General features: G+C 43.9%; 1 protein-coding gene across 1 annotated transcript in view; it reads left to right on the top strand.

Annotated features, from left to right (window-relative positions):
• The window catches only part of CADPS (calcium dependent secretion activator), a 461,448-nt gene that overhangs the window by 249,214 nt on the left and 185,612 nt on the right, over window positions 1–26,622 (top strand). The gene's annotated exons all lie outside the window — the stretch shown is intronic.

Raw genomic sequence — 26,622 nt, 5'->3', positions numbered from 1 at the left:
TGTAAAACACTACGAGATGCCAAAGATGAAAAAAATGAAAAGCAAAAACCTTGCCCTTAGGGGGCATGCTCACTCACAGGAAAATAAGTGCTGCATATTAATAATGACTATAAAACAGTTGGGAGGTGAACTGCAGATTCCTTCTTTTTGAGGAAACCAGACAGTCCTCCTGGAGGAGATAGCTTTGGAAATGGCCTTTGAATTTGGCTATGAAGTGCTTGCAGGGTGGAAAAAGCATTCTAGCAAAAGGAAGCAGTGTCCATCAAACGCCTACAGTATTGGAAGAGCAAGACCGTGTGGGGAGTGTAAGTTCTAAAAAGGTATAAAAAGAGAAAGGGAAGAGAACAAAATCTACGAATATTGGCAAAGTCAGGGCCAAAAAAAAAAAAAAGTCTTGAAAAGTAAACTCAGGAGAGGGAACTTAAAGAACAAGTACATTTAGAAGACACAACATGAAAGTTGGAGAAAGAATGTTTGGGATTTGCCATTAGAGAGACCCAGCTCCAGCGATTACCTGTTTCTGGGTTTCCCTATTCTAAGTTTCAAATTTTGGAGTGAGGGACCCTGGTTGGTGGCAGCCTGGGTCAGGTGCTGATCCCTGCCCTAGTCAGGTGTGGCTAGAGGTTAAGATCACATACCACAAACATGGCCACTGACGGTCAAACCAGTGTGTGGAGGGGGGGCTAGACTCAAAGGTTTATCCTGAGCCGGACACTAGTGTACACCTACCTCAGAACAATTCTGTGTGGTAGATGTTATCATTCCCCATTTTACAGATAAAAGCTGAGGTTTGGTACCATTGGGTGATCTGCCCTAAGGAATGGAAGGGGACTTGAAAATTCAAAGGAAAGATGTTAAACAAGTCTGTCTCTAGGAATTCCCAATGTCTCCTTTAAGCAGGAAACGAGTTCATTGAAGAGATGGGCAACTTTCTCTCTCAACAAGAGATTTTTTTTTAAGATACCCTTTAAGGGGCTAGAGATATTTTGGAATAGTTTCCTTTAAAAAAATAATTTACCAGCTCTGGTTTAAATGGTTCCTTTGCACAGTTGTGTACTTAGAGAGTAAGTCATTTGCATTTTTGGATTATGTTTTTCCTGGAGACGGACGGTCTCATGCAGTTCTCAAACAGCTGGATCTGGGAAGGGTGTGCAGAGGGATGAAGATGGGGAAGAGTGAGGAGGACATGGCTTCCCGGATCAAACGCTGTGTCCTACCCAAAGAGCCAGAGACACCCCCATCTGTCCTCATACTAACTTGTGTAATCCCTAGAAGTATCTAAAATTTTGTACCACTGGTTGCAGGTGAAAGTTCAAGCCAGGGTTTCCCAACTTTAGCACTTCTGACATTTGTCAGTTCTTGGTTGCAGAGGTTTGTCCTGGGCCTTATAGGATGCTTAGTGGCATCCCTTGACTCCAGAAGTTCTAAAGAGTTCTTAAAAGCTATAGAAAGAAGAGAAGAGAATGAAGTCTATAAGGATATCCTGAGTAGATGCCAGTAGCATCCCCACCCCTGGTGGTGACAACCAAAAAATGTCCCCCCGGGAGGCGGAGGGTATACTCAATCAGCTGAGGTGAGAACCATTGACTTCGCCAACAAGCCTTTATATCTTTGCTGTTAAACCATTTAAACTTACTTCCACTGACTGAAACAATGGTTTAAGAAAAGAACAGTTCAACTCTGAGGAGTTAACTTTGTATTCGTTGTCCTTGAAAGTATTATCATCAGTTAAAGACTATATCCTAGAGTCTAGTTGCCTGGTGATTAACTCAGAAAAAAAAAATGGCCGTCCAGGATCTTAAACTTCTCATATTAATGCCAAATGGCGACCAAGGTACAGCTAGCAGGCAAGATGGCTAGGCATTTATTATAAATCAATTTATGGCTTTATTCTTTATTTAAAGTCATATTTCTTCTTGCAAGCCAAAAATAAATAGAAATCCATTTCAGTCTAGTCCATTTCCTGATGGTGTCCGGGGATGGAACCTGATTCAGATGATTCAACTAGAGGAAATGGAGGGATTTGTGTTTTAGTATTAATTAAATGCTAAGGAAATATCAACCACCAATAAAGAAAAATCGAGTGGCACTTTCCATTCAAAAATTCAACTCCCACCTCTCTCTGTCTCCCTGATCTAAGAGTCAGACTCTCCAAAGTATGAGACCAGGAATGGCTCTACTTGGATATTGGGTCTCTCTCGGGCTCAGGCAGCTCTTAAGACAAGGGGCTGAGCCACATGGTGTAGACGTAACCACAAGTCCCATCTCTCCCCCATGTATGGAGGCCTCCCCCCAGAAAAAGGAGATGGAATTTTTTTGAGATGCACTTATCTTCCATGCCATTGTTATGTTTTCATGTAAGGTAGAATCTAAGTCCAGTGTTTTATTAATCCAGGTGCATTTTTAAATTCCATTTGTATGTTAACCTTGATTACAGATCCTTTTTATTAGTCAATGAACTTTTCTTGGATGAATTAACAAGACAGTTAGGAATCCAAAGGACCTAGTGTGTCCTTGACCATTTCCAAATCAACTGAAATGTTTCTACAGCAAAGGGAAATGTGCTTGGGAACACGGCATTTAGCTGGATTTTAACAACGCTCTTTTTGAAAGTCCAGTAGTCACAAAATTGGGGAAGCATTTACAGCCCAGGATTGCCATCTAGTGGCTAAATCCTCTCATTACGTCTCTTTTTGGGGGGCTTCAGGAATCTCCTGTCTGTCTCAAGGTGTCTTAGCAGTGGACAAATGATAAAATGGGCTGGTGTATCCTCATAGCCCAGTCCATGGACAAACCACAAAAAAAATTACATAAGAAGGAATCAGAATACTTAAAAATACCAATAGCTCATGTTTGGCTCTTTCCGTTTTAAGACATGTTCGTATTTCTTAATCAAAGCTTGCTCCCTACCTTTAAAATCCTAGCTAAAAGAAGAAAGTCTACAATTATCATGTTCTGGAAAACAAATCAGATGCGCTTACGCATCTAGGCCTTATTGTCCAGCTTTCGGAAGAAGTTTAATGGCACAGAAAAGTAGAACAAAGTTCTGGTGCACAAGTAACCATATTGTATCTCTCTCGTGTTCTGTTGTATATCCATAGTACCAGGAACCCAACCAGACACATTGCTGAAATGCAAGAAATAATTAAATATTTGTTTCTTGACAGTGGGAGGTATTTAGAAGTCAGGGACATTTAACTCCATTTCATCCCTTGCTTACACCCCAGATAACTCTGAGATTGGGCGGGGGAGTGGGGCACGTGAGGGAGCTGTTCAGCATACAGCCCTGAGACAAGTTCCCCAGGGGAATATTCCAGCTCCAAGCTGAAAACAACACAAGGGAACCAATTAAAGAAACTCTACATGGTAGAGGTGACTGCAGGAAGAGGGAGAGATGAATGAGGGCTAGAATTGTCTGGAAAGGTACCCAGCAGAGATGAGACTTCCATGGCGCAGGGGTGAGTGGGTTTTGTGTAAGAGGAATGAGAAGCCATTACTGATGAAGAAAGCAGCCTTAGGAAAGGTTCAGAAATGAGTAGGACCATTGGGGTTTGGGGAGAATGAGATCACCATTAGGAATGAGGAAAAGGGAGTTTGGGTCATTGGGATTTTTGCCAACCCACCAAGCATTTCCATGAGCTGCCCAAGTGGCATCCATAGCTCTTGACTTCCTGAAGGCCTTGTCTCATACCAGCAGCCTCCTTATGCCCCTCTACCGCCTGCCTTCCATCCGTCCATCCAGGGCAAGTCCTCTGGACACAGTGATGGTCCCATGAGGGTCCCAGAAGGAGACATTCTTCCCAAAAGACTCTGGCTCCCCCCACATCCAGAGGTCTGTCTAGAGTTTGTATTCACATAGGATTCACAGGAAAATCCACAACACCTTGGGCAGAGACTAAATGACAGAAACAAAGATGCTGGACCCCTAAGGGAGTGTGGAGTTCATCCCGCCCAGCCTTCTCACCACACAGGTGAAGGCCCTGGCCAGAGAGAGCATGGGGCTTGCTTAGGGTCACACAGGACTACAGCAGGGGCCGGAACTCAATCCTCTGAACTCTCAGTCCAGTGCTCCTTCTCATTCCCCACGTGCCTCCTGAGACAGGCACAAGGCGGTGGGGTGGGGATGGGGGGGTGCTTCCATTCTGGAATTTCCAGTCAATTAGGAAGGCAGGCTTTCTGCCAGACACGGAGCAGGCTCTGGCAGATTGCAGGGTCCAGCACTAAGAGGAGAGCCAGGGGCATTGGACTTGGGATGCTGGCTTCTGGATCCCAGTTCCACTTCCAACCTATAGGGGCATGGCTGTTAGTACAGGCTTTTTTTTTTTTTTTTTAATGTTTATTCATTTTTTGAGAGAGACAGAGACAGAGCATTGAGTGGAGGAGGGGCAGAGAAAGAGAGAGGGACACACAGAATCTGAAACAGGCTGCAGGCTCTGAGCTATCAGCACAGAGCCTGATGCAGGGCTCCAACCCACAAGCTGTGAATGAGATCATGACCTGAAGTGAATGAAGTCAGATGCTTAACCAGCTGGGTCCCCCAGGTGCCCCAGTATAGGCTTTTTTAAAAAATGACTCTGAAGTCAAACTGTCTGGGCTTTAGTCTCCGCTTTTCTCCTTCCTAGTCTGGCCACCTTCAAAAGGTTCTTTAACATCTTTGAGCCTCAGTCGCATGCTCTGTAACATGGCAGTAATGAGGGTACCAGCTCTGGAGGCTCCTGTGACAGCCGAACATGACACTGTGTGTGAAGTGTTTAGCGTGGGGCCCAGCACACTAAGTGTTCAATGAATGTTAATTTATTGTCGCCTTTTAGTTGAGTGACCTTGATCAAGTTGTGCTTAAAGGCTGTAAAGTTCAGTGTCTTTATCTACAAAATGGGAGTAATAGCTTCACCTTACATTGACTATGGGACTGATTCAGTGAGATTCCTTAGGCAAAATGCTTAACAGCAGATACACAATAGGCCCTCAGTCAGTGTCTTTCATGAGTTTACCATTAAATATCTTTAAATGGTAACAGCCCCACTTACCATCCATGCTCTGCCAGGAGGAAGGGGCTAAGTCTGTGCAGCTAAGTCATTCTCTTTCTGATAGGTTTGAAAAACACCTAATAATATGAACAGATCCCAGTTCCCCAAGAGAAAAAAAAATCAATAGCACCCAATAAATAATGAATACCTTTTTGTACACCAGTAACAAAATACAATGCCCCAATCACACAGAAAAATCTTGCTACCACCAAACATTCCAAACAAATAAATAAAGGTAACGAAAGACTCCATAAGGGTAACCTCAGGCCAAATGATGCATACTTAAGCAGCCACTGTCCACAGATAACGTATTGACGGGCTCTAACAAAGCACCACTCAGAGGGGTCACTAGGGGGAAGGGCATAAACCATGTCTCCTCTCGTTAGGGAAATTGTAATGCCTCGAAAAACCTACAAATAGAGTGTACCAAAAACATTTTTTCAGATCCTTGTAAATTCCCAGTATTCCAAAGAGGCACAGGGAGCAGATGCCGGGACCAAATATCAACTAGACGCATTAGCCTTTCCTGATTGTTGTCATCTCCTTAATGGGGTGGGGGAGTGGGAATGTGGGGCTCAAGAAACGCCCCCTCCTCTGAGCGATGACTTGAAAAGGCCCACATTAAAGACCTCTCACTTTGAATGCAGACCATGAGTTTTAAGCTAGAACATGCGCGGAACCCAAAGTCACAGGGGTTCAACAGGGGCCACCTTCTTGTCATATCAATGCACTGGTAAAGTCTGAAACATTGTTTTTATACTGAATGAATGATCATTTTACAGGGTAGAATGTAAAATATGTAGGGTGTTTAAAATCAGAATACTTTGGATCAATGTGATGCTTAAAGAGTAGCATTTCTCTTGAGAATTGAAGCTTACCTTGAATGTCCCTTCACCATAAGAAAGAACTGAATTGAAACAGCAGATCTCTTGGGATCCCATTTATGCTGCACATACCTTTGTGAGGACACATAGGTTAGGCCATGGATCAGCAAGGTTTTTTGTAAAGGGCCAGATAGCAAATAATTTAGCTTTGCAAGCCATGCAGTCTCTGTCACAACTATGTAATTCTGCTATTCTGGTGTGAAAGTCACCATACATGCTGCGTAGACACATGAGCAGGGATGGGCCCCAGTACAACTGTATCTGCAAAATAACAAAACCAGCAACATGGATGGACCTTGAGGGGGTTATGCTGAGCGAAATAAGTCAGGCAGGAAAGGACAAATATCATATGTTTGCACGTATAGGAGGATTAGGAGGATTAGGAGGAACTTAATGGAGGACCATGGGGGAGAAGAAGAGGGAAATGGTGGGGGAAACGGAGAGAGGCAAACCATGAGAGACTCTTGAATGCTGAGAACAAACTGAGGACTCATGGGTGTGGAGGGGGGAAGGGGGGAGATGGGCATGGAGGAGGGCACTTGTGGGGATGAGCACTGGGTGTTATATGGAAACCAACTTGACAATAAACTATATGCTAAAAAAAAAAATTACAAAACCAGGCAGCTGTCTGGCATTGGCCAACAGGACATACTTCAGCACTCTCTGGGTTAGACCATCCTTGTCATCAATACCTAAGTCAGCATAGATTGTTGTAACTCATTTACAATTCTAGCTGCATGAGAGCAGAGACCTTTACTATCTAATACTCAACGTATCTAGTACAGCCCGTGGGCACTAGGTGCCAATAAATGAGTTGAGTGAATAAAGGTTTTCAGACTAGTCAGCATTCTATTAAGAACCTGGAGGAGTAGAACTCAGGACAAGCAAGGTTTGATTAAGAGGCGTTCTCTAGAAATGTCTAAATAATGGAGTAGTGCCAACGTCACTGGAAAAGTCAAGTGTCAGGCACTGAGTAAGAGGAAGCAAGCATCTGAGAGGAAGAGATATATAGAATAAAGGAAGAGTAAATGGGAAAGGAAGAGACAGCTAAAGAAATACGGATAGACGGGGCTTTCCTTTGTTAATGTCTTCTGCGGCAGTTAGCAGAACCCTAATTATAACTAGCTTAGACTGAGAAGAGATTTCATTATTCCATTTAACTGAAAGGGGGCTGCCAGTACTTTATGCTGGCCATTTGCTGCCAAGAGTCCATGGATTCCATTCTGTGAGTTCAGTATCCCCGATAGAAATTGTTTCCCCTTCCCTATGGTTTTAGCCAAAGTCATGTGGCTAACTCTTCTTGAATCAGTTGAGTCAGGTATCAACCCCTGAACCAGTCATCAGAGCCTAGGAAATGCAGTGTCAAGAATGACTATTTCTCAATTCAGGATTGGGGTCAGCTTCCCCCAAACCATATGAACAAGGTCCAGGAGAGATGGTGCCCAAGGAAGAATTGAAACGCTATAGCTAGAAGCAGGGGCAAAGATGTTGAACAGGCAAAAATAACAGTTGTCTGTGAGCTTCTCCTACATCCCCAGTTTTCCCTGGGCCAACTCTGCCTGCCCTGAGAGAGCTCACTTATCACACCAAACCTACAAATTTCTCCCCTGTAGCCAGCAGCCTGAATCATCATCCTCTATAACCGACAACAGCTCTCTGTGCAAGTGCAAAAGTGACTCTGCATGTTAGATGCTATTACACAGTTACTAAACAGCCTTTTCCTCTCTCATCCCTTTATTAAATATTCTTCCACATTATGCCCCTTAATAAATACTATACATGCCCTCATTCCATTTGGCCTTCTCCACTAGCCTAGGGGTTCATAAAAACAGGGACTATATCTGCAATGTTTCTAAGCACAGTAGGTGCTTGATAACTATTTATTAACTGAAGAAATGAACCCAGAATTTGAAATCCTGAGAGCAAAGGACAATACGGGAGGAATTTTTCAAGTTTATTTATTTATTTCAAGAGAGAGGTCGAGAGAGAGAGAGAGTGGGGGAGGGGCAGAGAGAGAGAGAAAGAGAGAGAGAGAATCCCAAGCAGGCTCCATGCTGTCAGCAGAGCTCGAATTGGGGCTTTAACTGAAGGACCATGAGATCATGACTTGAGCCGAAACCAAGAGTCAGACACTTAACCACCTGAGCCATGCAGGCACCCCTGAACGATTTTTAGTAGCAGTTGCTTTCACCTTCTGCTCTCCAATACACTCTCCCTGTCCATTCAGATTTTATCCATTTTTAGGATCCGTTCTAGTTGTCCCCTCCCCACATACACACACGCACCACGATGGATTCCCAAATCACTGCCGCCACGTCAATTTCATTCTCTCCTGAACCGCCGTGTTCATTACCTCTATTATTCATTTATTAGCTCACTGTATTCTGCCTTGGGACATGTCTTAAACTATATTAAACTGTCTAGTTCCTCTTTGCAGTTCCTTAATTGTTCAGGTAATTACTCAGTTCTTCAAATGAACTAAGGCAGAAAACGGGAGCAGATATCCTTTGAGCACCTCAAAACTTCACATTGTGATATAGAGAGAGTAGATTATCAATTAATATTTGTGGAGAGATTGATCATACACCTTTTCCTAGGATGCCAGGGTACCGTAAAACCACAACATGTAAGATGTCTGTCTTTTTCTGCAGGACTTTTTACAGGGTCAAAGAGACATTGGTATAAAAAATTATTTGTCACAAAATATGTGGCTAAATTTGCTCAAATAATTTTAATACAATGTGGACAAAATAGCAGTATATTGATAGACCATATCTTATGATAAACTATCTTTGGTATTAGACATTCAGATACTGCCCTCAGTCTTGGCAAGGCTCTAGGACACCCTACGTGTAAAATAGAAGTAGTCATGCCTACTTTGTAGGTTTGTTGCAAGGACTCAAGTAGATGATGACTATACGGTGCAAGGCATCATGTCTAGGACATAGTCAACACAGCAAAGCATAAATGTTGTTGACAGTATACAAAGATGTGGAATTACAGACAAGACGTGCTGTGACCTGATCCATTATTACAAATAAAGCCTTGACCAAGCTAGTGTCCCTAGACATGACCATCGGTTGGTAATCTAACTCCTTACGGTAAGGTATGAATATACGTCAAACATTTCAGCTGTCCTGCAAATACCAGTGCTCTGGGAAGGGCTAGACCATTTATCAGTCCCTCATTTGTGTTATTTGTCTGATTTGGGGGGCATTTTCTATCCCTCTGCCCCAGAACATAGCTTTGTTTTTGCCATCCTCTATGAAGAAGAGAAAGTTTCAACACCCTAAACATCACCAGTAATTGTGCCTGACATAAGACAGAAGTAGTAGAACAACAAAAGTCTGTCTGATCCAAGAAGCTCTACATTTTCATGTTGGGCACGTGTTAAATTTTTAATGATGCAAATAATTCATAAAAATTTACAAGCGATCATAATGGATAATGAAATTATCATTCCCCACTTAAAGTGATGGAATGGATGACCACAGTTCTATGAATTTTCTTGGATGATCGATGGAGGGGATAAACCTGATTTTATTGTGCTCATAATGAACTGCCCAAGCCTGAGCTACTGAGAGCCAGATTGGAGGGAGGGAAGGCATTTGTAGGCAGGGAAAAAAGACAAATATACTTCTTGGGGGCAATGTAGACTAGAGCTTAATGGAAAAGCAGTGTAACATTGATTCCGCTCTCCTCCATCATGAAAAGGGAGGTGAAAATATGTGGCAGCACTCAGCAGGTCGCGAAGTTCTTATTTATGAAAAGCTGAAGGCAGTGAGGGAAGAATTTAAAACACTCATGGTTACTGAATTCTGACTTACAACAAATTTACTCATCACAACATTTTACTCAGAAACAATTGCTCCCCTCCTCCTCTTTTTTCTCCTTTTTTCTTTCTTTTTCTTCTCCTTCTTCTCTCCCTCTCTCTCTGAGATTGGCCTCATACCTGCTGCTTGCGTGATATTCCCACAATATTGAGACAGTTACATTGAGGCAGACCATTCTTTCTTCATCGAGATCTGTTTTCTAGAAATGGAAAGCATGTCTTGGTGTCCTAGACATGCTTCATCAACCAAAGCTTCTTGACCTTGGCTTTCCTGTCCAACTGAGATACATGATCGTCAACATTCATTCAACTCAGGTTCAGTTCTTAGTTTACTTAATGAGATGTTCCCTGTAAAAGCCCCTCAAATGATGGTGCATGGGAAGCATTCCACCAGAGCTGTGTGATTATCATCACTCCTTGCAAGAGAGTGGAGGAGTCGTGCTTCAGCTTCCTACGAAGAGTCAACAGTTGTAGTAACCCTCACAAAGTCACCATTCCAAGAGCTGCTCTTCCAGTGTGCTCAGTAGCATCTCACCAGCTAGAAAAGACAGTTCACCTGCTGTCAGTATCTCAGGGAAACAGAGTAACTACTCTTTCCTCCCTTCAAGGGCCACCTAATATTGAAGGGAAATCTGCGACTGGGAGATCAAAGTCCATCCACGTATTTTCTGTAGGCCTGTTTGCTCTTTTTCCAATGTTCTGCTGTAGACCGTCTGCAGTTGTTTGCAAACATAGCGAAGCAGAATCGCCAAGGAGGATCATTTAAAATAAACACTCCTGGGGGTACCTGGGTGGCTCAGTGGTTAAGCGTCTGGCCCTCGATGTTAGCCCAGGTCATGATCTCACAGTCTGGGAGTTCAAGCCCCACATTGGGCTCCTCACTGATGGTACAGAGCCTGCTTATGATTCTCTCAATAAATAAATAAGTAAACAAACTTTAAAAAATAAATGAATCAACATTCCTGGACAGGCTTTTCTTTCTATAAATTCTTGCACAGTAATTAGTATGGGATAGAGCCTAGACATCTCTGTTTCAGTATCTCATCCAGTCTCCCTCCAGCCTACAATTTTGACACTTTTAATTGTCCCATCTAAACTCTTATATGCTCCCTGGCCTCTCCTTATTCCGATCTGTTCTGTACATTCTCAACCAATTACTGTCCTCATTTACAAATCAGCTGACATTTATCGAGAACTCTCAATGGTTCCTGACACCATGCTAAGCCCTTAACATTTATTGTCCCATTTAATCCTCACAACATCCATGACTAGTTCCCCATTTACAAATGAGAAATTGGAGGCTCAGAGGGGTTAGAAGGCTTACCTGAGATCACAGAGTTAGGTAGTGGTCTGCCATATCTGTCTCTACATCAGTACCTGATACACGAAACCCAGGTGGGCCTGATTTCAGAGCTCCAGACCGAAGTCCTACATCATAATTATTACATCATTACACACGTACATATACAATAATCATTACGTTACTCTGCTGAAGACTCCTTATAAAGGATCAGAAGCAGAAATGCATGCAAAGGTCAGACAACAAATGCTGATTCTCGAAGTTGATGGGGACAAGCAGTAGGAGCTAAGCTTCACGCCTACCCAGGTACAAACCCTTTTCCGACAGTGGCTAGATCTTTGGCTCTTTACCTTCAAGAAATCGTCAACATGATCAACAAGGATCATTCATTAAAGTACTGATCTTTACTGTTCTCTTCTAGATCCGTGCTTCTTAGTTATGAGAACTTCTATATCATAGCTCAGGCACTGACTTTGCAAAGAGGAGTCAAAAGTTTACCTTTCGGAGAAGACGTTGCAAGGTCCAGGGGCTCACAGAACTCAGCTCGGTTTTCTGGCCACTGCCTGTCCACCTAACCACGTGTGTGGAGCACTCTAGAGTCTGTTGACCTCACCTGAGATCATGCAACCCCATTATCAGAGTAAAAGGGCTAAGAATGGGACTCAGATGTCAAGAAGAGGAAGTCACATTTATCACTTAGCAAACGTGCGACTTTTGTCAAGCTACTTAATATTTCTAAGATTCAATCTCCTCATCTGTGCGACAGGACAAACAGCCCTCCCCACCCCCACAGCGTCACTGTAGGGATTAAATGAGCTAGTATAGTGGAAAGCCTGCGGAACATTCCCTGGCTCATAGGAAGTGCTCAGTAAATGGTAGCAGTGGGGTTGACCTGATGGCCATGGTGGTGGTGAATAGTTAAAATGGTTGCATTATGCAGCCTAGAGTATAACGACAAGATTTCCCCCAAGCCCTGCCCCTGTGGCAGGGAGGGAGTTAGGATGCAGGGAAAGGGTATTCTCTCGTGGCCGTGCTGATGGGTGTTAACTCAGGAAGGACAGAGAGGAGTAGGGAGAAAAAATGTATATAGAGGTGTCTCCTTTATCTTCTCCCTTTTTCCACATCCCGTAGACCTTTTCCACCAAGAGTACCACCCACCGCAAATTGAACGGCCTGCCTTCCATCTTTCTAACAAAGCCTCTTAAGTGGTTTGATTACTTTCTCCTACAGAGTAGTAATTAGTTTGTACCAGGACACCAATACCCGGACAAGAGGAGGACATTCTGGCCCCCACGTTCCTACGAGATGACCTTGCTAATCCAGAACCAAATTTTTAGCTCGCAAGAATTTCCTCAGTGCATTGGTCAATGTCGTTCAGAGTTTCTCAAAGTATTATCCACTACCCGTAACTAGCCGTTTATGAACGAACCTCTCTGGGAAAAGGTTTCTATAGTCATATAAGTGTGGGAAATGTATGCTAGGGCCCCTCTTAAAGCTTCAGAATATACATTAGTGTAATAAAAACTCTGAGAAATCCTGCAGAAAGGAACCGGGTTTTGTTTAAGCCAGTGTTTTCTGAACCCATTTCATCATGAGACCCTTCTTTCTCATAACATCTGCTAAATAAACTCATGCTCAGACACTTTCTCTGTGGAACCCTGGAGACTGAGAAAGGGCACGAGATAGAGGGAGACAGAGAGAGAGAGAGAGAGAGAGAAGGGAATGAGGAAGGGAGAGAGGATATCCAACCAGACTCCTTTCACTCAATGAGTATTTTCAGAATGCTGGATCCCAGAGATAAAGTACACACAGAGAATTTAGGTCCCTCCCTTCTGGTGGGTTTGAAGCTGTGATTCCCCAACCCCATCCTCCCTTTACTTCACTAAAGGAGGGAACAGAGGAGGAAGGGAGCATGTTGATGGAGATTCCTCCCCTCTAGTCTCAGCTCAAGCACCGAGTCCTCAGACAGGATGTTCCCTGACTAAGCACCTAGTGTAGGCCTGCTCCCACCATTCCCTGGGTCATGAACCATCCTACTGTATTCATAGGTCCTATCATTTTCAGAAATCACCATGCTTATTGATTTAGTTATGTTCATGAGTCTAACTAAGGACCTTCTCTGTCTTATTCATTGAGATTTGCTCTGAGCTCAGAACGGTGCCTGGCACATCAGGTGCTCAACATAGATTGGGCAAGCGAGTGAATCTGTGGATGAATGAACAAATGAAAAAGAGCAACAAAAAACAATATCAATAATAACAAATGAACCCTTTCGAAGCTAAATCGATAAACCTGTTCTCATTCACTGGGAAACTCAAAGAAATTGGCAAGGGAAGCTGCCCATCAATTTTTTATTGGCCCTCATTCTGTATTATTGCTCATGCCTCCCATCTTCCAAGTACAGGGTAAAAGTCGTTTGCCTGGCACCCACTGACCCATCTCCACGATAGATGTAATAGTGTCCTTCAGCACTTAGGTCCCTTATCTACTGAATTGATCTGGATTAAAATAAGTGGTGTCAGAGGGCTCAGAAGCCTAGAGGATCCTGCACCTCGCCTAGAATTCTCACTGTGGGTGGATATGGAAGAGGCAGATGGGGACACTCAGAAAGAATCTGTGAAGTTGGGCAGTTAGAGGGGAAATTCTTGGTGGGTTCCAGTACAGACTAGAGCAAAATCCTCATGTAAGCCTCCATTACCACCACTGCAGCTGTTACTAGTTTTTCAGTGCCTTGTGTGTTATAGACTCTATACCGAATACTTTATATGACTTTATTTCGTTTAACCTCAGAACAGCTTAGAAATTGAAACTCTGATGAGTTTTCAGGTGAGGTAGCTGAGGTCCAAAGAATTTAAGAAGCCTCCCGTGGTTACACAACACAGAAGTGGCAACAAACAGATTTCCCACTGGCCTAGTACATTTGGACTATTCTATTTGTAATGAATGAAAATTAGTCGGACATTAAAACTCACAAGTATCACCACTTCAAAATTGATTATTGATTCAACAAATATTTATGAAATGCTTGCAGTGTGCCAGGCATTAGTCTAGATACAGATATGCAGAGAACAAAAGCAGACAAAAGCCTCTGTCCTTCACAGAGCTTGGCTTCTTTTTCACAGGCAATAAACAGACCAGAATAAGAGGAAAACATATGTGGGATGGCAGTAAGTGCTCAGGAGACGAATAGAACAGGAGGGAGACTAAGGAGTAGTGGGGATACTCTTTTATTCAGGACAGTCAGGGTAGAATTCAGAAGAAGGGCAGAGCCTAGAAGAAGCTGAGAGACTGACTTATGCAGAATACTGGGCGAGGAGCATTTGAGACAAAGGAAGCCCCAAGTGCAAAGATCCTGAGGTAGAAGTATGTTTAGAATTTTTAAAGAACAACAAAGAGACTGGTGTGGCTGGAACTGAGTGAACAACAATGCAAATGACAAGGCCAGAGGCAGTGAAGGTCCAACTTAGGTAGTTGGAATTTTGTCGTTTATTTTGACCGAGATGAAGTGACAGGATAGTTTTGAGCAGAGGAGTGGTCATAGCTGATTTACATTTCCAAGGACGACTCCAGCTTCTGCGGGCATGCAGGACACACAGAAAATGCAGAAAAATTAGTTAGAAGGCTCTTGTAATAAATCAAGAGAGAAATGATATGATTTGGGGGTCAGTGGAACAGTGAGAAGGGGTCAGATTATGCCTATACTTTTTTTTAGTGTTTTATTATTTATTTTTGAGAGAGAGAGAGGCAGAGCATGAGTAGGAGAGGGACGGAGAGAGAGGGAGACACAGAATCCGAAGCAGCTCCAGGCTCTAAGCTATTAGCACAGAGTCCGATATGGGGCTCGAACTCACAAACCACAAGATCATGACCTGAGCTGAAGCTGGAGGCTTAACCAACTGAGCCACCCAGGTGCCCCAGATTATGCCTATACTTTGAAGAAAGGACCAAGCAAGGGAGAAATGCTATGACTCAGACCAGCAGCCCAAAGGGGTCAGTGGAGCAGTGAGAAGTGGTCAGATTATGCCTGTACTTTGAAAATAGGACCAACAGATTTGCTGGAGTCGTGGATAATTCCAGAACAATTGGAAGGAGAGAGTTGCCAACTGCTGATCTGAGGAATTCTTCAGGAGGAGCCAATTTGGATTTGGGGCAAAGATTAGAAGTTGCGTGTTAAACATATTTAGTTGGAGTGCCCACTAACACCACTAGAGTGGTCAGTGCAGACCAGTCATGGCTAAACTTGAGATATTCTCCAAATTCAACCACTTGGCTTTCTAAAATTCCTTTTAAACCCCTGTTGCTTCTAGGACCTTACCCTGTTCATAACAGCAGTTAACTGTTATTTAGCTATCTGAAGAAATTTTGCTTATCTCCAGTCTACAGACAGGGAAACTGAGGCTCAGGGAGGTTATGTCTCTTGCCCACAGTCACACAGCTCCTCAGAGATCAAGCCAGGATTCAAGCCATTCCATACGACTGTAGAGAGCCCACATTTCTAACCACAGCATCTTCAGATTTTCTCACGGGGGCACCTGGATTCCTTTTCCATCCCTCGACTTTCCAAGCACTGAGCCTAAATGAGGTGAAAACTATAAAAAGCAAAAGTGGGTGCCTGACAAGCGAGAACGGCAGGAATCGAGGGGTACTCGGAATCAGGCACGTTCCAAGCTGATTTTCTTGTATGTATGTATCTCTGAACAGGGAGGGGAAGGGAAGATGCAGGAAAGAAGAAGCAGGCGTGGTGATGGGACCAAAAAAAAAGTCTCCACTGTGAACAGATAACTAACATATGCACGGGCCTTAGAAGCACTAAAAGGTTTTTACAACCATTATCCACCCAGGGGGCTAAAGAAAGCAGGTTTTGCTACTGTCAAATCCTTAACATGTGAGAAAACTTAGTTCAGAGCTGAATGACGGGCCTTCACATTGGGCGTTCCAGGCACGCCTGGTTGAGCACTCTCCTCTAAGTTCATGTCTCCCTAGCACTGAGACAGGGAGAACACACGGACCTTACAGGTGCAAGTGCATGATGGAAATACCTGTCCACTTACTTTACCTGGGCAACGGACGTGAAACTGATTTTATTAGGAACATGTGTAAGTTGGAATTAAAGGAAGTTCTAGCTAATTTTGGTTCCTATCAGTTAGTGAGCCTTCACATTTATTATTTCAGAGTGAAAATCAGTGTCAGTCATGATATTTTAGATAGCATCTGGGCCCAAGACATCTGGCCTCACAGCCCTCCTATTTGCAAGCTTCCAGTAGGGACAGTGCCTGGCCCAAATGTTTTTCAGGAGCCTAGGAAATGATTTAAACCTCAAAAGAAGATGTATTAACTCTTAAATAAAGACCACTGCAAACTCAAAAACAATCTTGAATGAGATGTCTTTTAAATTTAACCTACATCTACTAGTCAATTGAGCTTCCATTCAATTTCATCCGTGTTTTTGTACATTTTTTTTTTTTTACCAGATGGTTTGGAGTACCTTGAGCATGTTTAACATTACTTGGGTGGGAGTCCCAAAGAGCAGCGAGGCTTTGTGGCGGACTCTGCTGGCCAGTGCTTGGGGAGCCGGGTTTGACTGGGAACATAGGTGGTATTTTCACTCTCCCGAGATGGTGTCGTATCCCACAGTCTGCTTGAGTGGTGGTGATAGTTCTCGACAGCTCAGATTTGTCATTTTTGAAGGACACCTCTCTGGCTCCGGATGGGGCCGATGCCATGCGTTTGGCTTCAAGAGCAACTTCCCCAGTGCTTTCAGACCTCAGTCTGTACTGAAGGGCGTTTGGCCAGTTGGCCCATTCACCATTTCCCTTTGAGACTCCTGGCATTCGTGACCACTCCCAGTGGTTTCTCATAAATGTTAAACAGAGAAAGAAAGGGGAAAAAAAGAACAAATCCATAAGCCAGTCCCGGGAGAGAAGACAAGCATGGCTTACAACAGTGTCCTCCAGGATTCTTCTCTGTGGAATGATGGGGACCCAGCCCATGAAAGCAAAACCAACAACAGTTCCCATAATCCCCTCCATCAAAGGCAACTGGGAGGTCTCACAGGATGGGGCTGGCTGCATGGAGGGCAGCCAAACCTCTGAATGGTCTTGACTCAACCCCCCAAATGCTGCCTCTGTGTGCCCCCACCCCCCAGGTCGGGGTCCACTCAGTCAGAGCCCAAATACTGGGGGCACTCAAGTGCTGCTGAGGTTGGCTTCATGGTCAATGCTTTCCACGTGGGGGGCTCAATCGGGGGCACCTTTGATGTGGCGAGGGCTTCCCCTGGGAGCACTTGACCGCAAGTGGTTTGAGAGACATTGGCTGCCTGCCTTGGGCTTGGGAGGTGTTGACACTCTTGCTCATTAGGCGAACCTGGACAGTGCTTTTGGCAGCCTTAGCCAGCACAATCAGGCCTCAGTCCAGTTCTCGTACTGTGGAGAGACTGGCAAACAGGGAGGCTGTTTTCTGAGGACACATGTATGAGCTGGGAACCATTCTTCCAAGGCAGCAACATCATTTGGCAAGTGTTTATTGAGTGACTGCAATAGATTTTTTAATAGTATAAAAGGACTATAATATGTGTCTGGGATCTCCAGGTTACACTCTTCTACCTGATGATGCCAGACCAAACTATAGGACATAGAGTAGAAGCAGGAAGACGTGATTAAGTACCAAATAAAGGCACTGTGTCAGTTGGCGATTGCTATGTAACAAACTGTCTCAACACTCCGTGGCTTCAAACCATAGTCATTTATTTCATTCACTCATCTGCAAATTGCTGGGGGTTGGCTAAGTCATGTCAGGCTCACCTGGATGGCTCTGCTTCAAGATGTGGGCCTGGTGAGTCTCGGCTCCTCACTGTGGGCTGGGTTCATGCCTGTTTCCTGCATCTTGGATGCAAGTTGGAGTGATAACAGCTACCTAGGTGAGCTCCGCTCGTGGTGATGACAGAGGCCCTGCAGAGTAAGCCCACCCGCTCAAGCACATTCCGTGCCTCTGCTTCCATCACATCTGCTAATACCCTATTGGTCCATAGTCTTTCTGGCACTTCCAACCTCCCCTTTTTGATTTATTTTCCTCTATAGCAATGTGTGATCAATGTAGGAGGTATGAAAAATCTGGTGATGAAGTATATATGGGGGGAAGAGGAGAAAAGAAGAATGATGTCTGGCTGGGTGGCAATTCCTCTGGCTAAGCTGGGAAAGTACTAGAGGCACAGATGTGAGGGGAGAAAGCTACAGCTGAGGTTTGGATACATCTGATTTCAGATTCCTGGAGCGAAGACATTCCAGTGGAAATGTCAAGTAGGCAAAGCGGAGCCTTCATCTCTCCACCGCACGCACAGTCCAATTTCTACAGAGCAAATGCCTCGTTTATGTAGATAAGAGGTAGTTTAGCTTTTCTGGTACATTAAAGGCCCCGAATCACATCCTATCAATTAGTTTGCCTGAGGCACACTGCGATGGCACAATTGATTCGCTTGGCATAAAATATCATGCCGTCTGCCTGAGAGGCAGGCCAGAAGATGTTAATGCAGTTGTCTCCAGGCAATTATTAACTTTCCCTCTTAGCAACGGGACCAAGGCACTTTCATTCCCTGAAATGACAATTCTCCCTTGTTAAAAGCTCGCAGTTAATTTTAAGAACCACACCAATTTAACACCCAGCTCACATGAGCCATATACCTTGAGTAAATGCAAATCCAGTCTCCATGGCACGAATCATGGCCTTATGCTGGGCATTGCCATGGCAACTAATGACATCATCTCCAAAAACCAACCTGCACAAAATCCAATTCTCCAAGGGTCCTTATTTGCCTGAAGTGGATGTGTTGCCTTGGCTTATTCACATATGCATTCGTAAATATCACTCTGTTGTCAAAGGTTTGCAGTGGATGTTTACTGTCATTTTGGGAGGTATATTCCCTTTGTGACAAATGTTGTTTTTTGTTCATGGGGGGGTGGGGCGGGATGGAGGAAATTCTAATGAAAATTACTGTGTGTATTTGATTAGCAACATTTGTTGATAACATATGGTCTGAGGAGGCTTCCGCAAATAAGAGGCTTTAAATAGTAAACAGAGATGTGACTGCAATGAAGCAGATGCTCTCCAAACACACAGTAGAAGGGTGCTTTGCAGTAGAGTTCTCTTTCCCTCTACCCAAGCATATTCCTCGTTCTTATTTTCTCCCCCAGATCAAAGTGCCTACTTTCAAAGCCATAGCATTTGGAGAAATAATGTGCTGTGACTTTAAAAGTCATCTCCATCCCCCAAAATATGAATTATCTGCTACTCATGTTTATTATTTGATATTAATAATGATGTAGTGTGACGAAATGAGTCAGCCAGCATCCGTAGATGTGCAAGCAGCATTTGGGCACCACATGTCTGAAGCGCTATGATACACAGTCCCCAGTCTTCCAATACACCAAGGGGGCTGGAAAGAGCTCCATGAAGAATTTAGAGCAGCAAATCGAATCACCATGGGCTGAGCTGTCCTTGGAAGTGCATGTTTACAGTTTATCTTCATGGATGTGCTCCAGTGAGCATACTTCCTTCTGATCTGCTAATGAAAATAAAAGTCTTCCTATTAGACTGAAGCAGCAATTTAACTGTGTCTGTCAGGGGTCGGCATGCTTTTTCTATAATGGATCAGAAAGTAAATAATTTAGGCTTGTTGACCAGATGGTCTCTGTCGTAACTACTCAACGCTGCCTTTGAAGTGAAAAGTGGCATGGGTAGAGGCACCCCTTTATAGCATAACTGTGTCCTAATAAAACTTTATTGATAGGCATTAAAATTTAAATGTCATGTAACTTTCACTTGTCACGAAACATTCTTCTTCTTTTGATTATTTTCAGTCATTTAAAAATGTAAAAACCATTCTTAGCTCATCAGCCCTACATAAGCAGGTATTTGGCCAGTTTGGGCCCGTGGGACATAGTTTACCAATGCCTGGGCTATCATCCTAAAATGGAAGATGTTTTATTTTAGTGTTTTCCACGTGCTGAGTATTGAATTGAGCAGCGTATATGCAATAGCTTATCTCCTACTTATTCTTCCATCAGTTCTCTGGGGTCAGTGTTATTCTTATCCCCAAGTAAAGATGTAAAACTCAAGGCTCAAGCTCACATCTATTTAGCGTAATCATTTCTGCATGTGATGCTGCAGGTAAAATACAATATCCATAAGTACTGATACCTCATTCACCTTTGGACCCACAGCAGCTCCCAGCACAGTGACCTGCTCATGGTAGACATTCAGGAAGTGTTTTCTAAATGAAGGGGAAATGAAGGGCTAATTAGAGGTATGGTCCTGAAAGCACCGGAAGTCAGAGCTTCGCCCAATACCACATAAGGCGTGGAGGTTAGGCAGGTGGACCATTCATATATTTATTCCCCACCAAGTAAAAGGTACTTGGGTTTGGAATGGACTCACTTGTCTCAATATACATTCCTATTTATTTGGAGGTGTCACTCTGAGTAGTTGCATTTCTGTAGTCAATGCTTATGTGTTTATGGCTAAAAAGACCCCAAGTGGCACTAATAGTTCATTTTATAACCTGGTGGCACTCTCCAGCATTATAACAACGGCCAGTCATGTTGCTTCCAGCCCTCGGCTTCATGAGTTAACCATCTTTGACCTTGAAGGACGTACACCTTGCTCCACAGCGTGCTGTCCTCCCTGCCACATATGCTGGGTCTCCACCGCGTGCTGGCCAGCTCTGCACTTGGGAGAGCTGGTGTGTTCCTACAACACATCTAATCTCCAAGGAGATAAAGCTCTCAGTTTTGCTTCAAGGAGGCAGGCATACCCTTGGTTATTTCAAATGTCCTATCTCCACAATCCCTTGAATTTGGTGACATGGTTATCCTGAATTAGGTGCTTCCTCCTAGTCACTAAATAAGTATTTGTTGTGTACCAGGCCCTGTGCTTGGTACAAGAGATTTTAAAAAGTTATGCCGTGTTCCCTCCCCCAAGGTGTTTATCATCTACAGAGAGAGAAAGAGAGAGATACGCACACAGATAGTCAAACTACACTATAATACTGTGCTGTGAGTTATCGAGAGGCAGTGATGCTCTATGGTTTAATGCATGGGCTCTGGGGTCAGAAACTCTGAGTTTGAAGTGTGGCTCTGTGGTAGCCCACAACCTTGGACTAGTTACTTTGCCTTCCCAAGTCATGGTTTCTCCATTTATAAAGTGGGGATAATAACAGAATACACCTCATAGAGCAGTCAGAAGGATTAAATGAGATAATCTATGAAAAGCACTCAGCCCAGGGCCTGGCAAATTTTAAGCACTTGCCAATTGGTGCCTATTTTTAGCTTTTTTTTGTGGGCTAGCTGTACAGTGTGATTATGGTGGCAAATATGATGGGGGTCACCCACATGCCTTTATCTGCCTTGTGTTTAGAGAGAACTTAGTTAACCTCCTCAGCTACTGCTTGCAATAAATTTTATCAACCTCTGGTCTTTTCAAATCAAAGTGCAATTGTATTTCCGTTCTGGGAAACTTTTAAGAAGAGGCATTCATCTTAATAACCACAGTGAGTGCGCAGCAAAGGAAAAGAAATGAGCAGGGAAGAATGCAACAATGAGAAAGAGATTCATTTAATGATGTGTGGACCCACCAAAAGGCCAAGGCTTTTGATGCTTCCACTGCTGGCTAATTTGTCTATCGGTTAGGTAGTGCTCTGTGAAGTATACTGAACATGTGAAATAAATCTGAACTGAAAGGCCATAGTGGCCCAGGGCCCCATCAGTCCTGAAACAGAACTCTTCCTTTGAGTTACACGGGTGACTGATTTCACTGGATCAAGACACAGAGCAGCAAGATGGTGGAACAGGAAAGGGAGGCAATATGGTGCCATGGTTGAGTCTGGGTTGTGGAGTCAGATGGCCATTTGTTCCCTGTGTGTGATCCTGGACACATTATAGCTGGTCTGTGTCTGAATTTACTGTCTGTAACTGAGAGTAATAATTATAAGCATTTCACAAAATGGCTAAGACGACTTAAAAAAATACGTATGTGATTGATAACACTTTAGAGAGAAGAATTTGTGCCTAGCAGATAGTAATCTCTGAATCAATATTAGTTTTTTGTTGTGAAGATAGTCAGGCCTCTCTGTGGCTGGAAAAAGACAAAAAGTGGACATTTCCCTGACTTGGGGGAAAAAGGGGAAAAGGAGAGGGAAGGTGCTTATAATGAAGTCTCCCTCAGTCTTCTTCACATAGGAAGCATCTACAAAAACAAGTCAGGAGTCGTTTTTACAAAGTCCATAGATTGTAGTGAAGGGTGAGGGTTCACGGCAACCCCAGTGACAGCCAGTCTCCCCTGCATGGTCCATCCTCAGTCCTGGCTAAACAGACTGGGTGTCATTGGACTCACAACTTTATAAGTGGGCTTGTGACCTATGCGACTACACAGGCCTCATGCTCAGACCTGTGTCTGGTTGAATGCTCTGCATTGCTGTCTTGAAATTCTTCATTATCTTATTTGTGAACCTGTGTTTGGTAAGTGAAGTTTTATGGAACAATGGAGCATGCATTTGAGCAGAACTACTCTGAGAAAGGAAAACGCTTTATCTTTTAGTACCTTTAGTGTCACCTTCTCCTGCTTTTAGAGCAAGAAGTCCAATCCTTTCATTTTGCGCAGGCCTTGAAAATGACATAGCTGGTCCTCATCAGACTGGAGACTTTTCTTTCTGGCCTGCTTCCCTGGGCTGGGCTGCCATTTTGAAATCTGATTGATAAGTTGGGAATCAGCAGTGACGTAAAAACTTGAGGGGAGCCAAGGGCCATGGTGGGAAGCCAAACGCACAGCTACAGCTCTGGTGGAAAGGAAAAGCCACTCACTGTCCAAATGGACTGGGCTCAAGGGCAGCCTCCAGAGGCTTGAATTCACCCAGCTTGACAGGGTCTTGGAGGCCTCACTCTGTCCCACACTCTGTGCCATGTTGAACATTCACTGAGGTGAGCATCCTTGGCTAGCTGGGGGTTCAGGCAGGCGGACCTAGTGACTGCTGAGTAGGCCAGAAAAGCCTGACAAACCAGTCCCAATCACAGGATCAAGTGTTGCGGGTCCCTCAGCAGGGGCACTGAGGTCAAGGCCTCAATGCGGCTTGGTGTTAATGCATCTCATTCCAGAACTCTTTCGGTTTCCAGAAGGAATCTCCTTCATCTCTGTGGCCAATCATGGTCAATGCCCAAAGAGATTTATAGCACAATTAAGCACTAATAATAAATTAATGATCATGGGAGGGGCGCCTGGGTGGCTTAGTCGGTTAAGCGTCCGACTTTCGCTTAGGTCATGATCTCGCGGTTTGTGGGTTCGGGCCCCGCATCGGGCTCTGTGCTGACTGCCAGCTCAGAGCCTGGAGCCTGTTTCAGAATCTGTGACTCCCTCTCTCTCTGACCCTCCCCTACTCATGCTGTCTCTCTCCTAGAAATAAATAAAACATTTAAAAAAAAAATTAATGATCATGGGGGATTTTTTGCCAACATTGCTAATTATTAATAATGCTTATTGATAATTATGACAGTAATAGAAGTGAAAGCTATAATGTGGGGATTAAGAGATTTGAGTCCCAGCCAGCTTGGTCACAGTTCAGTGGAATAAAATGGGCAAGATCTTAGGTTTTCTCTCAGTTTTGTCATCTATGAAACAGGGATGATGATAACTATTTTACTGCTTACTTGTATAGGAGGAAGGGCAATGTCTATCTTGCTTGCCCAGCACAGCACACTTAGTACATTCTTAATAAGTATGTGTTGAATGGGTAACACAAAATAAAAGTGATCATCATGTTACTAGAATATATCTTACCTATCCTAATTGGGCAGAGGAGGTAGTCAAAATTTGTTGGGTTTTCATGCTGTTTCAAGCCTGTGATTTACTTTTTTTTTTTTACTCATTTTATTTATCTTTTTTTAAAGTCCTTTTTTTTTCTTTTGAGAGAGAGCACACGAGTGCACGTGTGAGCAGGGGAGGGTCAGAGAGAAAGGGAGAGAAAGAATCTCAAACAGACCCCTTGCTGTCAGTGCAGAGCCCAATGCGGGCCTCAAGCCCATGAACCATGAGATCATGACCTGAGCCGAAACCAAGAGTCGGACCCGTAACCAAATGAGTCACCCAGGTGCCCCTACTTTTATTTATCTTTATCTTATTTTTATTTGTCTTTAGTATTTAACCACTCTGTGAAATGAGGCTATTTTATAGCTGAGCACACTGAGGCACAGGGACATTCATTACTTACCCCAAGTCCTACAGTTCATACGTGACTAACCAGGATTTGAACTAAGAGTGTCTGACTCAATACCCTATGCCCTGTCGTGTTGCCTTTGCCAGTACAGACGTTCCCTATCTTACGAGCTTGCTTGCAGCAGCTGAGGACCACAATTCGGAAATTCTGTCTATACATCTAACATCGCACTGTTGTGTTCAGAACCTCTTTCGTTTTGTTCTATCTCCTGTCCTTTCAAACGTCTTCTCCCTTTCTCTGTCATGACTAGTGTGCCTCCTCAGTGACTTTTGTGCCCTTGGGTCCCCATCTGGGTTCCCCTTTACCTCCATTTTTCTGGCGCTGTCTTGTCAGCTTTCTCTAGATTCTTCATGTCCTTGAGTTAACGTAACAGTATTTGTTTGAGTGCAACATGGAGACTAGAAGTCATTTCCATCATTCACAAAAGAAGGAATACAGACAACCTGTAGACACCAAGTAAAAAACTGAAGCCTGCTCTTAGGGAAAGGAGTACCCATGAACACAGGAATGACAAAGTAAGCCAGGAGGAAACGTGAATAGGGGCCCCATGAAGACAAGAAGCACTGTGATTTGCACTCATTCCCAGATGGTGGGAGGATGGTAGCCACTTTTGGGGAGAGCATTTTGGGAATCGGTATCCCAAGACTTGCAAGCGTTCATTGATGAGCACAGTTTTGGGAGCACTGTAAGAGCAGCCTCTCTTATACCCATCTAGCTCTCTATCCCAAGGAAGTAATCAAAGATGAAATAAAAAAGTAATGTCCAGCCCAGTGCCAATAATAGAACATTGGATAAATAAATTATGATATATGATATATATAATAATGATAACAGAGTCATTTAAAAATAATATTTTAGGTGTGCCTGAGTGGCTCAGTTGTTTCAAGCCTCCAACTGTTGATTTTGGCTCAGGTCATGATCTCATGGTTCATGAGATCGAGTCCTGTGTCATGCTCTATGCTGGCAGCTCTGAGCCTCCTTGGGATTCTCTCTCTCCTCTCTCTGGCCTTCCCCTACTCACAGGTGTACACTCTCCCTTTCTCTCTCTCTCTCAAAATAAATGAATAAACTTAAAAGTAATAGTAATACTTTAATGAATATTTTACATTATGGAAATTGGACCATGAAAATAAGGCAAAATGAAAAACATCTCTATGCAAAATTATATCTCTTCCTCTTTCCTAGTTCCGTAAAAGAATATAGTTGGTATCACTTATTTATTCAACAAATATTTCTTAAGTGTCTTCTATGTGTTACGCACTCTGCTAAGTAGTAGGTATGCCTATAAGCAAAAAAGTACCCAGAGGATTCAGCTGTTGAACAATCGCACAAAAATAAATCATTACAAGTCCAGTGATTTCTAGGACAGAAAATTAAACAGTATCTTCCAGAGAGTTTAACTCTGGACCACATTTAGACTGGGAGACTGAGGGATGTGTTGTCTGGGCAAGTGCTATTGAAGCTAAGCTCTGAAGAGGTAGCCAGGTGGGGGAAGGATTGCCAACAGAGGGAAACATATATGCCACAGCCCTGAGGTGGCTCCATCAGGAGGCCCTGACACTGGAGCAGATGAGTGGGAGGCTGCACCCCAGGGTCTGGATTGGACTTTGAGCGCAATGGAATGGGGCCCTTGGAAGGCTTTAGGGCAGGGGTGCAGTGCAATCCAGTTGACACTTCTGGAAGATCGCACTGATTTCAGGTGCAGAATGGATGGTGTGGCTCTGTGAGAACAATGAGGAATAGATGAGCAGACCACATCTGAGGGCCCATCAGCAGCCAGCCCAGCCTGGCACCCTACCCAAATGCTAGGTAAGCCAGGCTCTCCTCCGAGGAGGTCTAAGACTCAGATTCCCACAGACCAGTGGAGAAGGGCATTTCCCACTTCTCCTCCTTCTGTCCCCCACTCCTCTTCGAGATTCATTTATCCCTCCATTCAACTCATCTTTGAAAGCCAGAGGAAATGGGCCCCTCACCCCCAGCCCCACCTCCTGACTCCTACTGACATAGCATTTTAAAGTCAGGTGTTGGCTTTGACCAAATGAAGCCCAGTCTCAAATTCTAAAACTTCCAGGAACTAGGGATTCAAAGGATTCAAGGAAGTATTAGTGGTTACCCTGAAATACTTTGTAAGTATCGCAAATGCATGGGGAAAAGTTCTCGCCAACTCGATTTCATGCTAATTCCAAGTGATTCCTTGTAGAGCTCTGTGAAGACCCGTGGCAACTTTCTGAGCATCTGTCTTCCATTTGCCTAACAAGTTAATTAACACTTTTTGTCACTCTGGCAGCTTTGGAGGGGAGGCGAGGAGGGGGGGGGCATGTGAC

The sequence above is a fragment of the Crocuta crocuta genome, unplaced genomic scaffold (genome assembly GCF_008692635.1).
Source record: "Crocuta crocuta isolate KB4526 unplaced genomic scaffold, BGI_CrCroc_1.0 scaffold213, whole genome shotgun sequence".
Lineage (NCBI taxonomy): Eukaryota > Metazoa > Chordata > Mammalia > Carnivora > Hyaenidae > Crocuta > Crocuta crocuta.
The sequence above is the reverse complement of the archived record's forward strand: the minus strand, read 5'-3'. Positions and strand labels throughout refer to the sequence as shown.